Source organism: Rhyacophila brunnea, unplaced genomic scaffold, assembly GCF_057557595.1.
Source record: "Rhyacophila brunnea isolate RB1 unplaced genomic scaffold, BYU_Rbru_1.0 scaffold_13, whole genome shotgun sequence".
Lineage (NCBI taxonomy): Eukaryota > Metazoa > Arthropoda > Insecta > Trichoptera > Rhyacophilidae > Rhyacophila > Rhyacophila brunnea.
In genome coordinates, this window is record NW_028232785.1 from 9812420 (window position 1) to 9828056 (window position 15637).

The following is a 15637-nucleotide window of genomic DNA, read 5'->3' on the forward strand; positions in this document are numbered from 1 at the left end:
GAAAATGTATGCATAAAGTAGAATTGATTAATAGATAGTAAATTGGATACTTTTAAGAAAGCTAGAGTAATCGGAAACATAATATTTCGACCTTCTTACTTCTTCATACAATTCATCTCGTGAGGCGACATGTTGTATGAATTATTGTCTTTACCGCTAAAACTATTACAATATGTTAATAAAGTTTAAATGAATACTTAATTAATACAGTCTAATAACATAAACAATATTCTATCTTTCATTTAAATTATATAAATCAATAATCGCATCTAAAAAGTTCGATACAAAAGATTTCCCCTTGGGATCGGTTATATTTTAGGTTTGTGAATTTGTCTCGCTCACACGTACGAGATCTGACTATAGAGAATCTGTCTTAGTGTTCTCTTTCTTACTCACTAGGCTTTATACAACAAGGTGTAAGTTAAAATACATGAATAGCGCTATCTCTATTTAACACAAAGGGTTACACAGCATTTACTTGAGAAAGAAGATATCTGACATCATTCATACAAATTACAACAGGAAAAAATACCATTTCATGCGAACGTGCGGCTCGCGGTGTGATTCCATACACTGGAAATAACATTTTAAATTTGATCAGCGATTTTAATTTAACGTTAAAGAAATAATTCAAATACATATTGACTCGCAGCATGCGAGTGGCACTTATGAAATTACAAAAATCACACTTATGTGATACCTTTTCATATTACTTATATATAATTATTCATGACTCTTTTCAGGTCGACTTCTATCATCCACAGCTCACTCTGAGGAGTCGGCAGACCGATCAGGGCGAACTACGGTACTTAATATGAGGATTTTGTACCGGTTTTGTTGTGGGAAGTTAACGTTATTTTAAACTTAGAAAAGGATTGACTACACAGATTGACAGACGTTATACCTGTTTAGCGCGAGCGGGACTTCCGCTGAGAACTGTACGCCAGGGCGTAGTTCTAGAATTATCAAAACCCTCTTGCGGGTTACGGAGAACGTAGTTGCAGAGATCGGACGGAACTGATTCGATGAAAGAGATTATCCAAAAAGACATCGGAAAGGGCGTTTTGCCAAAAAGGGAAAAACCTCCTATCTCTTTCTAGTAAGAAAGAAAATACGTGGTTGTAGGTAAGTACATGAGGATTTACTCAGAAAATGTATGCAGAAAGTAGAATTGATTAATAGATAGTAAATTGGATACCTTTAAGAAAACTAGAGTAATCGGAAATAGAATATTTCGACCTTCTTAGTTCTTCATACAATTCATCTCGTGAGGCGACATGTTGTATGAATTAATTAGGTTCTGTCAATGAGGTCCCGATACAAAATGCTTAGAATAGGTACGCAGAATACGGTCCCATTTTATTTTAGTTCCAAATTGTCTCTGCCAGATCTGCCAGTGCTGCCAATCGACTCACTAAATTTATTATTATTTTTTGGCTACCTGCCTATATTATTCAAACAAATAGGTAGGTACATAAAAAATCTGTTGATAAAATATTTATTATTAAGCATTTACATGCTATGAAAGTTTTAAGTTTGTCATAATAATTATAAATAAATTGAGAATTTAGCATTGCGCTATGTGGAAAACAATATAATTTAACGTCATGGCAACGTCTTATACATATCGAAGATCACGATATTTATTCATATTGTCTATGGCAGTAGGCAGACAGCCATCGTATATAAGTCTATGGCCAGTAATGAAATACCACGCTGAGGGGAAGCTGTTGACACGTTTTGACATGAAATACCGATAAAATGGAAGGAAAAACCGAAACAAACGATGAAATAGTGCCTGACGCAACGGCGGAGGTAATCTGTGTCGGTGCATACCAATGGATTGACGTAAATCACTTCAAAAGCAAGAATCCACTTGACGTGTCAGTCAAACAGGAAATTATCGAGGACGACAGGAAAAGTATCCATTTAAAAGAGGTAAGTAGATTCCTAATTTGTTTAGACGAGTGTATTAGTATTAGTCGTCCATTACACATACCAACTAAATTGTATTATCGCTTCATTTGTTTAGTGCATAACAATATACACTCAGTTGCTGTGTGAACAATTTTATAAGTAAACCAACAAATTCAATTTAGACAAGTAACATGTTGCTGATTGTATTTACTAGGATATTGTTATTATTTGTTAAAATATTGAATAAAGTCAGAAAGGCCCAATATCTAAACGTCAAATTTGGGTTGTAACATCAAACGCGAGACAGGACACGCTCTAGTGTAACACTTGAAAGCACAGGGTTAATTCGGAAATTTTATTAGCAGATGAAAGAGATGTGGGAGGCCTCTTTCCAGCAGCTGATCATAATGGTAATACTGTTAAGTACATATTATTAATAATGGTGATATTTTCAGAGTTATCAAATCGGTTTTATCAATAAAAAGTCTGAGAATGATGAGGGAATCATCATCAAAGAAGAATTTGATGACAACGCATTCTGCCAGATTAAAAATGAAAATAATCCTCCTGGCTGTTCCGATCCACAATACAGGCCATCAGATCAGGTACGTTCAATAATTATAAAGGTTCCTTGTTTTATTAGGCTCGATAGAACTTTAAATTTATTGTAAAAGTAACACACGTTAACTTTAACCAGTTTTTTATTCGAAAGATCGATACATGGTGCCTATCGGTAACGAAGGGTGGAGGTAGGCTGTTAAGATCCGACATAAATAGCGCACATTAAACTTTGTCAGTCATTCGTATTTATTTTTATTGAACTTAGACTACAATTATTTACAGATGATGTCATTTTGTTTTTAAATTCAATTAAGCCTTGCCTAAACCAAGCCATAATAGTGTTGGTATGTTATGAGCGATTCGTCAAAATAGTTCAAACTTTTTCATTCATAATTATTTGTTTTCGTTGAATTAAGAATACATATTACACGTCATGTTGTTGGTTATTTCTTTATAATTCATTAAATCTAACCCAACCGAACCATAGTAGATAAAAAATATTATTATATCTATTAAATATCCAAAATGATGTAGGTACGATTTCAGTATTTTTTGACTATTATCTATTATGGCTTGGTTTCGCAGGGTTTAATTGAATTTTAAAAACTAACCAACACCATCTGTAAATTGTAGTTTTACTTCAATGAAAACAAATAAGAGAATAACTGAGAAAGCTTAGTCTGTGCTATCTGTCGTGGATCTTAACAGCCTACCTCCACCCTTCGACACTGGTCTCTATTAACATTTGAAAATGATTTCGGAGATATGGCTATCGTATTTGTATCTCACTCAACAAGCAAATTCTGGGCGTTCAATATTGGCCAAATTTTTTCGAGCACTGCTGGCGATGAACAATGTTGGCTTCAAGATGTCAATTGTTGCTGGCTTATTAGTAAGTGTCAAATCAGTGACTTCACGAAACCTTCCAGGAAATAATCCAGAGGTGTAAAATCGCACCACTTGACAGGCACCTCTCAAAATCAACGTATCGTCAAATTTAGAGTTTTTTTAATCGATGATTGCGAGGTTAAATTGTAGTGAATATTACAAATTATTAATTAAAGACGTTCACAACATAATGATTAATATACCTAATCGTGAAGGACAATGTCGGTAAATCTAAATTAACATGAAAAATGATTAACGCACGCCTTTTTTATGTATGCCGCTTCCAAATGGTCAAAGAAAGCATTGTAACTCAACTCAAGAGTGACATTTTACCCACTGACATCATTGTTTATAATACAATAATGTTATTTATTATGTATTGTTTTACATATATATATAACAATATATGTAGGTACCTACTAATCTATGACAATAATTAATTATCAACAAATAAAATTTAACTAAGTTGAACAATAATTATAACAAGAAGCATTATTCAAAGATTTACAAAGGGCTCATTATGTCTACTGAATAGTTTTATTATTGTTATTTTTTTTCCTTTTATTTTGTTAACTGTCAATTCATGGTGCAACTGCATTGCATTGTTGTTTTAATTAAATAAAACGTTTTTTTTTAGTACTTTCGTCCGCCTCAGATGGATATTTTCAACTGAATACATTTTTTTTTATTATAAAACAATATTTATCAAACAAAATCCAAAGCGACAGAAATAATATAACAATAGGTACATAAATTAACCGTCCAATAATACCTTCCCAATAACAAATTAATTGAAAATTAATGAGGTTGGACATTAATATCTCACACTACATCAGGGGCACTAAACAAATTATTTTAAAATATTAACAAAAAACAAAATAATATGAAACAATCAACACTAACAATAACAATAACTGTCAGCGTGACATTGACTACGTCATTTACGATGACGTTTCGTTAGTGACACGACGGAATATTTCGTAAATATATCGCGAGTATTTTAAAGAAACTTTACGAATTTCTTCTGTGCAACTGCACAACCTCACGTTACTATTGGAAAATCGACGACTGAAGTGTATGAAAAAGTACGTTCCTTTATACTCTAAATTTATGTTTTCTTTGAATAACTAAAGGATTACTCATATTTTTAATCAAGAGATTACGTTTACGTGTAGAGGTTCAAATACTTGTCATTGAAATATAGATTTTATTAACTTAATATACTAAAAAGGGTCAAGAAAGGTCTTACATGACTTTTCTGGGCGTGTTTACACGCGACAAATGTACCAATGGGGCAGTTTTCTACCTCTTCCACAAGACAAAGAGCCAAACTCTTGGACCAATTACAGAAAAGCTGTTTATTTCCCGGGTTTTCCGGAAAATTATGATCATTTAATTAGGTAAAAATGAGCAACTTATGAATACCCATAGGTGGTACAAGTTTAGTAACAATCGTAAAAGTCCCTGTAGTACTTTCAACATAGATTGTCCAAATATCTATTAATTCATTTATCGGATTCGCGGTTAAAAGAAATGAAAATCTATCCGTTCAAAACGGTGCGGAACATGAACGTGAATAATCAAAATTACCGCTCGAGTGTGTTAGTGTAAACAGAATGGTGAAAAATTAAATTCAGCCGTTTCTTTTATACCGAAACTTTGCGTGCTGATTCTAATCAGCTGGGAGCAGGTACGATCAAAATTTATTTAATTACATTATTTTATAAAACACTTTAACTTAGAGACATGATTTAGACTTAGACTTTAGATCCGAACTAGATTTCTACGACAAGTATTTATTTTTAAGGTTCTAAAGTTACCTATTTAGGGTAACTTTTTATAATTTAAAATTAATCTGTCGGGCTTAAGTGACAGATTTAAAGAACAATTTCTATTTGTAAATTAGGAAAGTAATCGGGTCCTTGGACTTACATTGTTAGAATTTCTATTTCCGAAATTCCTCCATCTATCTTTTATAAAGGTAGGTACTTAAAGTTCGTACACTCCTTATTACAATTAAGAACATTAATTTAATTTATTATTTAATCAATCAAGCAATCAATACTTACAAAACGTAATCATTAGATTTTAGTTACGACATTATCTGATATCATAATTTATTTATTTAAGATATTTCATATTAGTCGCCGGGAAATACATCGCGACCAAAATTACGTAAAATAAAATTTGATTTTATATAATTCAAAATTTGATTAATTATGAATGGACATTTGGTTACAATGTTTAGCAAATGATATCACATAAGTCGTTTACAATTTAATATCTATTTTTAACCTTAATTCTATACATTTTAGTTACTTACACTTTATCTAATAAGACCGTTCGGTCTTCTTGAAAGAAAACTCATCCATAGTTCGCTCAGACTGTACTATGGGTCTCATTACATAATTGTTATAGCTTTGTTTAGATGTAGGGCGCGTAATTTCAAACAAAAGTCGACATTTATGGTCGGACCGAAAAGTTGTGACGTCACAAATCTATCGCAAGAAATGTCAGCTGAAGGCGTTCATTTTGTGGCCTTGTCAATAGGTAATTATCAAAAAGTGTGCAGGATCACAGGACAGTTTAACCTTTCGTTAGTTATATCTAATAAAAAAAACATCAATTAACAAAAGCAATTAACTGTCAAAACCATGGCCCCCACATCCTGAAGCGGGCCCCCTACTAATCTCTAAGAATAAAAGGATTGTGATACTCTACAATAACGTTTTCTAAACGGTGTACGCGGTAAAATGAATGTGTATATTTAGTGTTTTTTGTGTATAATTTAATTCATCCATTTGAATTATAGAGTTGTCGAGTATTGGCTACACAATTAAAAATTGTATCGTACAACATAATTTTTAATAATAATATTATTGCAAGATAATAGACTTTTTTACTAGTGAAGCAAAGTTGTGATGTGTGTTTAGTTAACTTATCTGGTTGACTCGCCTCGCTGGGCCCTTCCTGTGCCCGGGCCCCCAGGCTAGGTCCCTGTCAGCCCCCCCCCCCTTGTGGGGGCCATGGTCAAAACATATACTTAGTGCAATATAAGGGGAACACAATCATATTTTATTTATTTTAATATTATTGAATTGTGTAAGTATACCAACTCTATTCTCTTTGTAGGTGTCTACGCAGCAATGTTTCACAGTACGTCACAGTAAACAACAGGACATCCATGGAAAAGACACAGTTGAGATAAACATGCCGAATAACAAAACAGACCATGCTACCAATAACATCATAGATATGATGAAACAGCACACGGAGATAACAATAGATGAACAAAACGTCAAAAAGGAAGTTCAGAAATTATACCTGCCAAAGGTGGTGCGAATTGAGTTGAGAAGAGTTACATATTTTCCACGTAACTTTGTTTGCAATAATTGTCGTGGAGTGTTTGAATCTGTTAGTCATCGAAATAGTCACTACATTTTGTGCATGAAGTCTCAGCATTTCGAGTCATACAAGTCGCATACTGGTGAAAAACTACATCAATGTGTTGTGTGTTTTAAAAACTTTCTGCGATTTAGCTGTCTCAAAAGACATAAAATGACACATACTGGTGAAAAACCACATCATTGCGATGTGTGTTTTAAAAAATTTCTGCAAATTAGTAATCTCAAAAGACATAAAATGACACATAATGGTGAAAAACTACATCAATGCGATGTTTGTTTCAAAAAATTTCTGCGATTTAGTGGTCTCAAAGAACATAAAATGACACATACGGGGGAAAAACCACATCGATGCGATGTCTGTTTTAAAAAGTTCTTGCGGATTGGACAACTCAAAACACACAAAATAACACATACTGGAGAAAAACTGGATCAATGCGATGTGTGTTTTAAAAATTTTTTCCATGTTAAGAATCTCAAAAGACATAAAATGACACATACTGGGAAAAAACCATATCAATGTGATGTGTGTTTTAAAAGCTTTCTAGAACTTGGTAGCCTCAAAAAACACAAAATGACACATACTTGTGAAAAACCACATCGATGCGATGTTTGTTTAAAAAACTTTATGCGAATTAGTACTCTCAAAAGACATAAAATGACACATAATGGTGAAAAACTACATCAATGCGATGTTTGTTTCAAAATATTTCTGCAATTTAGTAATCTCAAAGTACATAAAATGACACATACCGGGGAAAAGCCACATCAATGCGACGTCTGTTCTAAAAAGTTCTTGCGGATTGGACAACTCGAAACACACAATATGACACATATTGGAAAAAAACTACATCAATGTGGAAATTAGTAGCCTCAAAAAACACAAAAAGACAAACACTGGTGAAAAATAGCATCAAAGCGATGTGTGGTTTAAAAAAAATCTACAAATTGACTCTCAAAAGTCTCTACTACTGTAACTCAATTTGGAGAGCACTTATTAGCAGGTATTATAAAAACCATTAGTTAAAGTGGTTCGCAATTAAGCATGGTAGTCGTTGCATAGTGGTAATTCACAGGGCGCGATACCTAAGAGACGCAGGTTAGATTCCTGCAGGATGTCTTACTTTTTTCAAAAATGATATTTTCTATTGGCTATATTATTTTCTTATTAGTGGTTTCAGAATATGTATGTTCAATAATCTAGATGTGTAAAATGATGTATTAAATATATTATGTACTACTTCGTAACTGGTGTTAATTAAATTTGTTTGTGAATTTAAAAAATAAATCAAGCGTATATGTACAGTGTCTTCGTAGTCCAGTACGTAAGGCGCTGGCATTTCATTCAGGGACTCTGGGTTCGACTCGGCGAGATCACAATATTTATGTAGTTTTCTCAATGTACGGGTGTTTGTAACTATTTCACTTCCATTAATAACTACATTACCGTAATTAAGCCGTATGGCCTGGTGTAGTAAATGTGTACTCTGCCATTCTTGGTGGTGTTGGCTTATGTGTCTCTGATAATTACCTTAGTAATCGAGGGCATCCGTTGTTCTCTCAAGGTGTAGAACTAGCCTGCCATTAGTAATGCCAATTGGGAAAGCAATAACCATGTTTAATGAAATCGCTTCGGATATTGATATATTCCACTTACGTGAGGTGAATTAAGGTGGACGTTGTTTTATAAGTTTTTAAGATAGAGTCTATCAAAGTTCACCCAGTGTGCTTCCACCTACTTTTTTATTTTATTTATTTTCTTATTTTATTACTTATTGTATTATTACCTCACATTTCTCTGTATTTTTATTTCAAAAATTGTTAACACTTATTTTATGTCATGTCGTGAACGCTTTGAATTTATAATTTGTTATGTTCATTATATGTAAAATAAATAAATTTGATTTGAATTCTAATGGATTCAAGCTCTGTACTATTTCATTTAGGTTCTTTTTTGCGACCCGGGTTTCGCCTTTCGGCATCTTCAGGCGTCGTGTACACTCAGCAAAGATAAACACACAACTGTGTGCAAATTTTGTGTGTTTATCTTTGGTGAGTGTACTCGACGCCTGAAGATGCCGAAAGGCGAAACCCGGGTCGCAAAAAACGACTTAAATGGAATAGTACAGAGCTAGAATCCATTAGAATTTAAATTCAAATTTCATCAAGTACCTTCAGTCGATAGTATTAATATATTAAATTTGATTTGATTTAATATTCATGATAATAATTCATTGTGATTTCAAATTTTTTTTTAAATGAAAGTAGGAAAAATAAAGCGGAACCTAATTAAATTGAAGTATGCCTTACGTACAACATTGCCCCAGTCTATTCCACCGCTTGGGAATCACATAAATTAGCCGATGAATGTTAAGAGAAGTTGGGAGTTTTTGGAGTTCAACTTTGAACGCGAGGGTGCTACTGATGATTTCAAGAAATTTCATTTAAAACCAAACTCAATCCCTTTTTTTTACATTTTCCGAGAATTTGTTTTCCAGGTTCTTCAAATTTTCTTATATTTCAAAATTTTAGTAAGTACATACTTTCCAACAATTTCTATGAAATTATTAAAATTATAGTATTTTCTACGTAGGTATTTTATCCGATATTCAAAATAATTATAGTACGTTTAGCCTACTACACCTGTTTTATATCGTACATAGTATGCAGACGAAAATTATGTTTCAAATACTATGTATAAGTAGTGTATTGTGTTTATATATAATATCGTCACTGTACAGACCGATTGCCGTAACCCTCCTTTTTACCAAAGTGTCATTTTGATAGAAATAGACTTATTGCATACTCTTACACGAACTGGCCAAGTATCATAAATCCCAAAAAATATTTCATATCAAAAAATAATACGAAACTATTTTTTAGCCATTTGTAACTTGCCAAAAATATTCAAGCCAAATGCTGTAACCTTCTCTAAACGTAAGCCAGAGGGTACGTGCAGAGTAAGCTATTCAATTTGTAATAAAATAATAAGTAAGTCCAATTCCCACAGTTTTTTTCACTTCCTGAACAATTTGATATTTGAGAGTTACACTACTTCGCCTGTAAGTGACGATAGGTATATATAGTATTATGTGGGTTTATTTGTGTATTCGTAATATTATTTAAATTAAAATAAAAGAATAGCATGTAAGAATTATATTGATAAATTATCTCATTAGTTAACTATATTTCATTTTAATTGCTATCTCACTGAGGGCTGAAAGTATCATTGAAGTGGAAGCTGCCTGAAGGAAGTTAATGTGCCCGAGCGACACTTAAAACACATGCCATTCAGCAACGAGGAGTCGCTCAACCATGACACTCAAAACACTCCTGTAAAACATAGTGATGAAAATTATTGCAAAATATTTCCGTTATCGGACATTTTTAAAAATTTTAAACAAATCCAATACTATACTTATATACCTATATTATGTAATACTGCTTGACAACTGGCGTCAGTTTTAGTTCTAGATTAAATATTCAATAATAGTATTGCGATTTGAGTGTTCGTGATAATACTAATGAGATAGCAGTGGTGAAGGGTGGAGGTAGACTGTTAAGATCCGCCATAAATATTGCGCACTAAACTTTGTCAGTCATACATACTTGTTTTCATTGAAGTAAGACTACATTTTACAGATGGTGTTGGTTAGTTTTTAAAATTCAATTAAATCCTGCGAATACCAAGCCATAATAGATAATAGTCAAAAAATACTCGTATATCTATAAAATATCTAAAATTATGCATAATTTATTTATCTATTATAATTTGGTTTAGGCACAACTTGATGAATTAAAAAAATGAACCAACAATATGTGTAATACGTATTCATAATCTAACGAAAACAAATAAGTAAGAATGAAAAAATGTGCACAATTTTGTCATATCACCTAAAATATACCAATACTATTATGGTTTGGTTTAGACAGGGTTTAACTGATTTTTAAAAACCAACCAATACCATCTGTGAATTGTAGTCTTATTTCAATAAAAACATATACATTTGACTGAAAAAGGTTAATTTGCACTATTTATGGCGGATCTTATCAGCCTACCTCCTGCCTTCGCCACTGTGAGATAGTCTCGTGTAAAAGTTAGTAATTTTTAATATCTCAGTTTAATCATCCATTATATTATGTAATTTAGCAATAAAATTCTTTTTACCGTGGAGATTATTATTTATTATACATAAATATATCTAGTGTAAGTATATTATTTAAATAAGTGGTAGAATACGTTCATGTAATTTATATGATGACTTATTTGGTCACACATACACGATGACTCGTGTAAGGATAGGTAACGTTCTGTTGTATATGTTACGCCGAATGTGCGAAATTGAATATTACATGAAATGGGCAAAATTTTGCCTAAATCATGAAAAATGCAAGCCCGTTACCTTATTCATGAATTATACAAAATATCTGGCGAGTGCGTGAATTCGGCAGTAATTTTTCTGTCTAGTTCATGTATTGGACAAATTAGATAGTAGCGCTACGGTGGTATTTTTTGCAACTAAACTAAATGTATCAAAATGCTCATGCATTGGTCAAAATGTACATATATTATCTATGGTCAAAATTGATGATCGCGCTCCGGTGGTATTTTTTGCAATTAATCAAACTAAACAAATGTGTCAAATGTCTTTGATTATAATATAAAAATATACCAATCAATAACTGCAATGACGTTCATATCCATTTACTATGCGCAAAAAAAATCTAGAACTATAATATGATAACGGAAGAATTTTATTGAAAAGTATTTCCGTGATTTGATTCGTGCTTGGTCAATTGAATGCTTGTGATAGTTTGTTGGCACTTGATAGCTAACCTCAAAATGGACATTCAGTTGAATACTTTAATTCAGAAATACAAAACCTAACCTAACCTAATAATACTAATATTATATTATGTCCAATTATAACTAATAAAACCATCCGTATTAAATTTACTTTTTCTTCTGTCATGTTGACAGTTCAAGAATTCCATACCCTGGCGAATTCATGTACTCAGCAGACAATTTACCTAATTCATGAATAAGGCAACAGGCTTGACTGTTACATGTAATAGTCAATTTCGCACATTCGGTGTAACATATACACTAATAAGGCATCACACATATCATATTTACAATAGGTACTATTTAATTATTGAATCTCACAAACTTTAAGCGTTTAAATAAACAATATAATATAAATACTTAAATTCCTACTTGACTGTATCAAACTAGAAATGTTCAAAAAGACTCAACACTTAGGTTTTTATCTAAAACCAATAAATTAATCGAGATAACATTTTAAACAAATTTACAACTTTTGAATGCACACGTGCGCGATATCTGAATTTTATGTGAGCAGCATAACATGTAATCTCTATACTCGGGGTAAAACAATCTGTTATCAATGTTGATTTATACACGTGCGCACTGTTGGACACCTGCACTCTCCCCTTAGGCCATGGGTGGCTAACCCGATGCCGCATGCGGCCCACTGAGTGTCAACCTGTAGCCCGTGGAGCAGTGAGAAAATAAAAATAATATCAAATAATGCTGCCGCTATATGTGCTAATTTAGAAAATTGATATTCGATATTGGCTCAAGATTTTAAAATGCACCGTGTGCTTTTTGCTGCATTTGCAACGCCATTTTCCGTAGACGTGAATTTATTACCGGGAAATTTACAAAGGGAACATTGTGAAATATGTTGCGATGAACAGTTAAAGGAGAAATTCCATCAGGTTGGTTTGGAAGAGTTTTACAAAACATATTTGGACAAGGAGAAATATCGAACATGCTCTAATGATGACATCGCTATTTGGGAACACTTAGCCTATCAAATCCCGAGTGAGAACACGAATCACTAATGTGCTTTTGGAAAACTGTTTGCGTGTAGGAACAACCTCACTCGATATCGATATTTATGCACTTAGTTCTGACACATAAAATCAAACTTCTCACTAAAATTTATTATTTTATATTATGTTGTTTATTTTTGATTATTTAAAAAAAGTCTAATCTAATAATAATATTTGATTCTCATTTTTGTTTTATTTTATTAATATATATATTATATATTTGTTTTGGATAATAAAAAAATCGGTTGTACGGCCCGGTAGGAAATCCCATTTTTAGAATCTGGCCCAGCTGCTAAAAAGGTTGGCCACCAATGCCTTAGACTATACCCCGGCCAAAAAACTCATTAACTAATATTAATGTTATTTTGTGTTATTTCGAGCTCGTGCACACTATTGGAATCCATACCCTTAGACTTTAGTTTAGATCAAAAAACCCATTAACTGTTATCAATACGCTCTATATGGACACCTGCAGATCAAATTGGACTTCGATCCAAGTCAAAGAACCCATTAAAGTAAACTGTATAAAACACAGGAAATGTTATTTCCGTTGTCTTTCGACACCACACCATTGTACAGTACGTAAGCTTTGTCTGTTAAACATTTTGTACTGAAATTACGCTGAAATAAATAGTAATGTTTTACATTACGTAAAATTGTATTAATTTCCTGTGTTCCTAATCAATTATCAATGCCCAAAACGCTCCAGCATCTTAGAAGATAACTAACCTGACAAATTGCCTTCGAAGACATACTGTCTTTAAACGTACAACTGTGAAGAATTACATCAAGGAGTTTCACAGAGTGTCCCAATTCTGGTAAGAAACTTAAGGAAGGTTAACACCATCAAACCATACAGGATACCTACCAGCTCAAATCACCTGTCTCCTTAAAACACTCATCGGAAGGACATAACAGTTCGATAACTTGCTTAATATTATAAACCAACGATGTATTCAAGTAGGTAGGTATTAGGTACTATTGATATATTATTATACTTCGATTACCTATTTAAGTATTCTATGTTTATTATAAAGTATAATAATATATCAATAATACTAAATAAAATGATAGCATATAATATCATAGAATATAATTATTACTTATACCTTTTGAAATAAGCATTTAGCTTACAAAATGCCTTCATAATCATGATTTCCATGCGGTTACTCTGTGTGCCAGCACGGTTCACGAATGAATTTTTTAGTACAGGCTGCTAAGAGTTAATAAGATAAAATAATGATTTATTCTCAAAAACTAATTAGTTCATGAATAAACACATTAATTCATTTCAAAACAGCGATATTTCTTTAATAAACCAATCATTTCAGATGTATTGTAAAATTTTTGAAATAACAATTCTCGTGCTTTAATAAAACTCTCCTTCACTATTTCGCCTTCTTATATTATGTACCTACTTAAAACCTCAATAACACTTCCTGCAGAGCCGAAGGTAGACGATTATATCAGAATGTCATAAATCCCGAAACGGCCACACACACGTCCGCTATACGCTACGGTCGCCACGTGAGTTACCTACAAGTCAACTCTTGTTTTAGCCTTGAATGTCGGCGATAATCGGCTAACTTTGAGATTGTGGCGCGTTGTCTCTATCGCACGGCTTATCTCGGACAGGGTTAAGAGATGTATACAGATTAGACAGGCGGGCGACTAGTAACAGTTACGCGGTCGACGCTTTGGCCACTCCTGATTTAGACTTAGACAATTAAACAGGAAAGTTTCTAACTATTACTATTATAGTTGAATTTTGGTTACAGTAGTGAAGTTATTATTTCGAAGACGGGATAATATTATACACAGTTTCATGCCGAGGTTGACTAGCCTCAGACTACGAAGTAGTTCCATCCATACCAAACCGCCCCGCAACACCGCACTCGGTCTTAATCGAGCGTGTTACGAGCCCCTACGTTTGGTATGAATGTATGTGTCAGAAGCAGATGTCCAAGACTGAGATCGCCATGCACTTAAGTGTGCTTTGAGTTTACAGAGACTTCTTAATAAAAGTGTCCATGGAAGAAAAGAGTTTGGAGAATTAACAAAAAAATATTATTCTGATTATTTACATTATTTAATATGTAAAAACAAAATATATATTAAAATAATAAATGAATAGGGTAGGGTCAGTTTAGTATTATTACTTACAACTTAAAATCAGGAAGGCGTGTATAGAAGATTAATATAAATGAAAAGATTTGACCCAAATATGCAAGAATATCTTTTGTATATACACAAGGTAATCAATCACATTAAAAAAAACAATTGCCTTTATGATGCAGTTCAAAAAAATATTATTATGGGTATAAAAGCGTCCGAGTATTTTAAATTAATTACAGACAACAGAAAATCAATACTTAATTCATATAAAAAGGCAATCAAAATATGATCTTAATTAGGGTTATAGTTTTGCTACTCCATTACTAAGTAAATATCATCCTTTATTTTCGCCCGTACTTAGGGGCCTCGCCTAAAATCTGTTATAAGACAAGGCCTTGCATTTACTACGACAGGCCCAAGTCTGAGTCGTTATGCATATCTTGAGTAAATTTTGGCTGCCGTCTTAATCAAGATCTTGTAAATGTGAGATTGTCACCACTTTAGAAGTGAGATGGAATAGGGAATCGGAGGGTAGGTTGGTTTGACTCCAATAATAAGAAGAGATTGATGCGTGAATGAAATGAACCCTGGTTTTATTATCTCGTTCCAAATAGATAATAATTTAATTATGACAGATAATTGTACAGATTATAATTTCGCTGGGTGAAATCACGATTATGCGTTCTGATCAAGGCCTGAACAAAAACGATGCATGAGTGCGAGTGAGAAAGTATTCGGCACCCTTACATTCTCTGCGACACGCGCTAGAGTAAGATAAAAGGTCTACTAGCTACAAGCCAGTTTCCAAAAGTATCGCCATCAAATCGGGGCGAAACGCTTCTCATAGCGTCGATAACTTGCGAGCTCGTGTTGCTAAAATTGATATTTTTGTG

The 15637-nt window shown here is 33.0% G+C and overlaps 1 protein-coding gene and 1 long non-coding RNA gene across 3 annotated transcripts in view; both read left to right on the forward strand.

Annotated features, from left to right (window-relative positions):
- The window catches only part of LOC147076407 (uncharacterized), a 493316-nt gene that overhangs the window by 406697 nt on the left and 70982 nt on the right, over nucleotides 1–15637 (forward strand). The gene's annotated exons all lie outside the window — the stretch shown is intronic.
- LOC147076435 (uncharacterized) lies at nucleotides 1667–8016 on the forward strand. The gene is made up of 3 exons (XR_015069627.1): nucleotides 1667–1938; nucleotides 2373–2522; nucleotides 6499–8016. It is a non-coding gene; the product is annotated as an uncharacterized LOC147076435 (long non-coding RNA).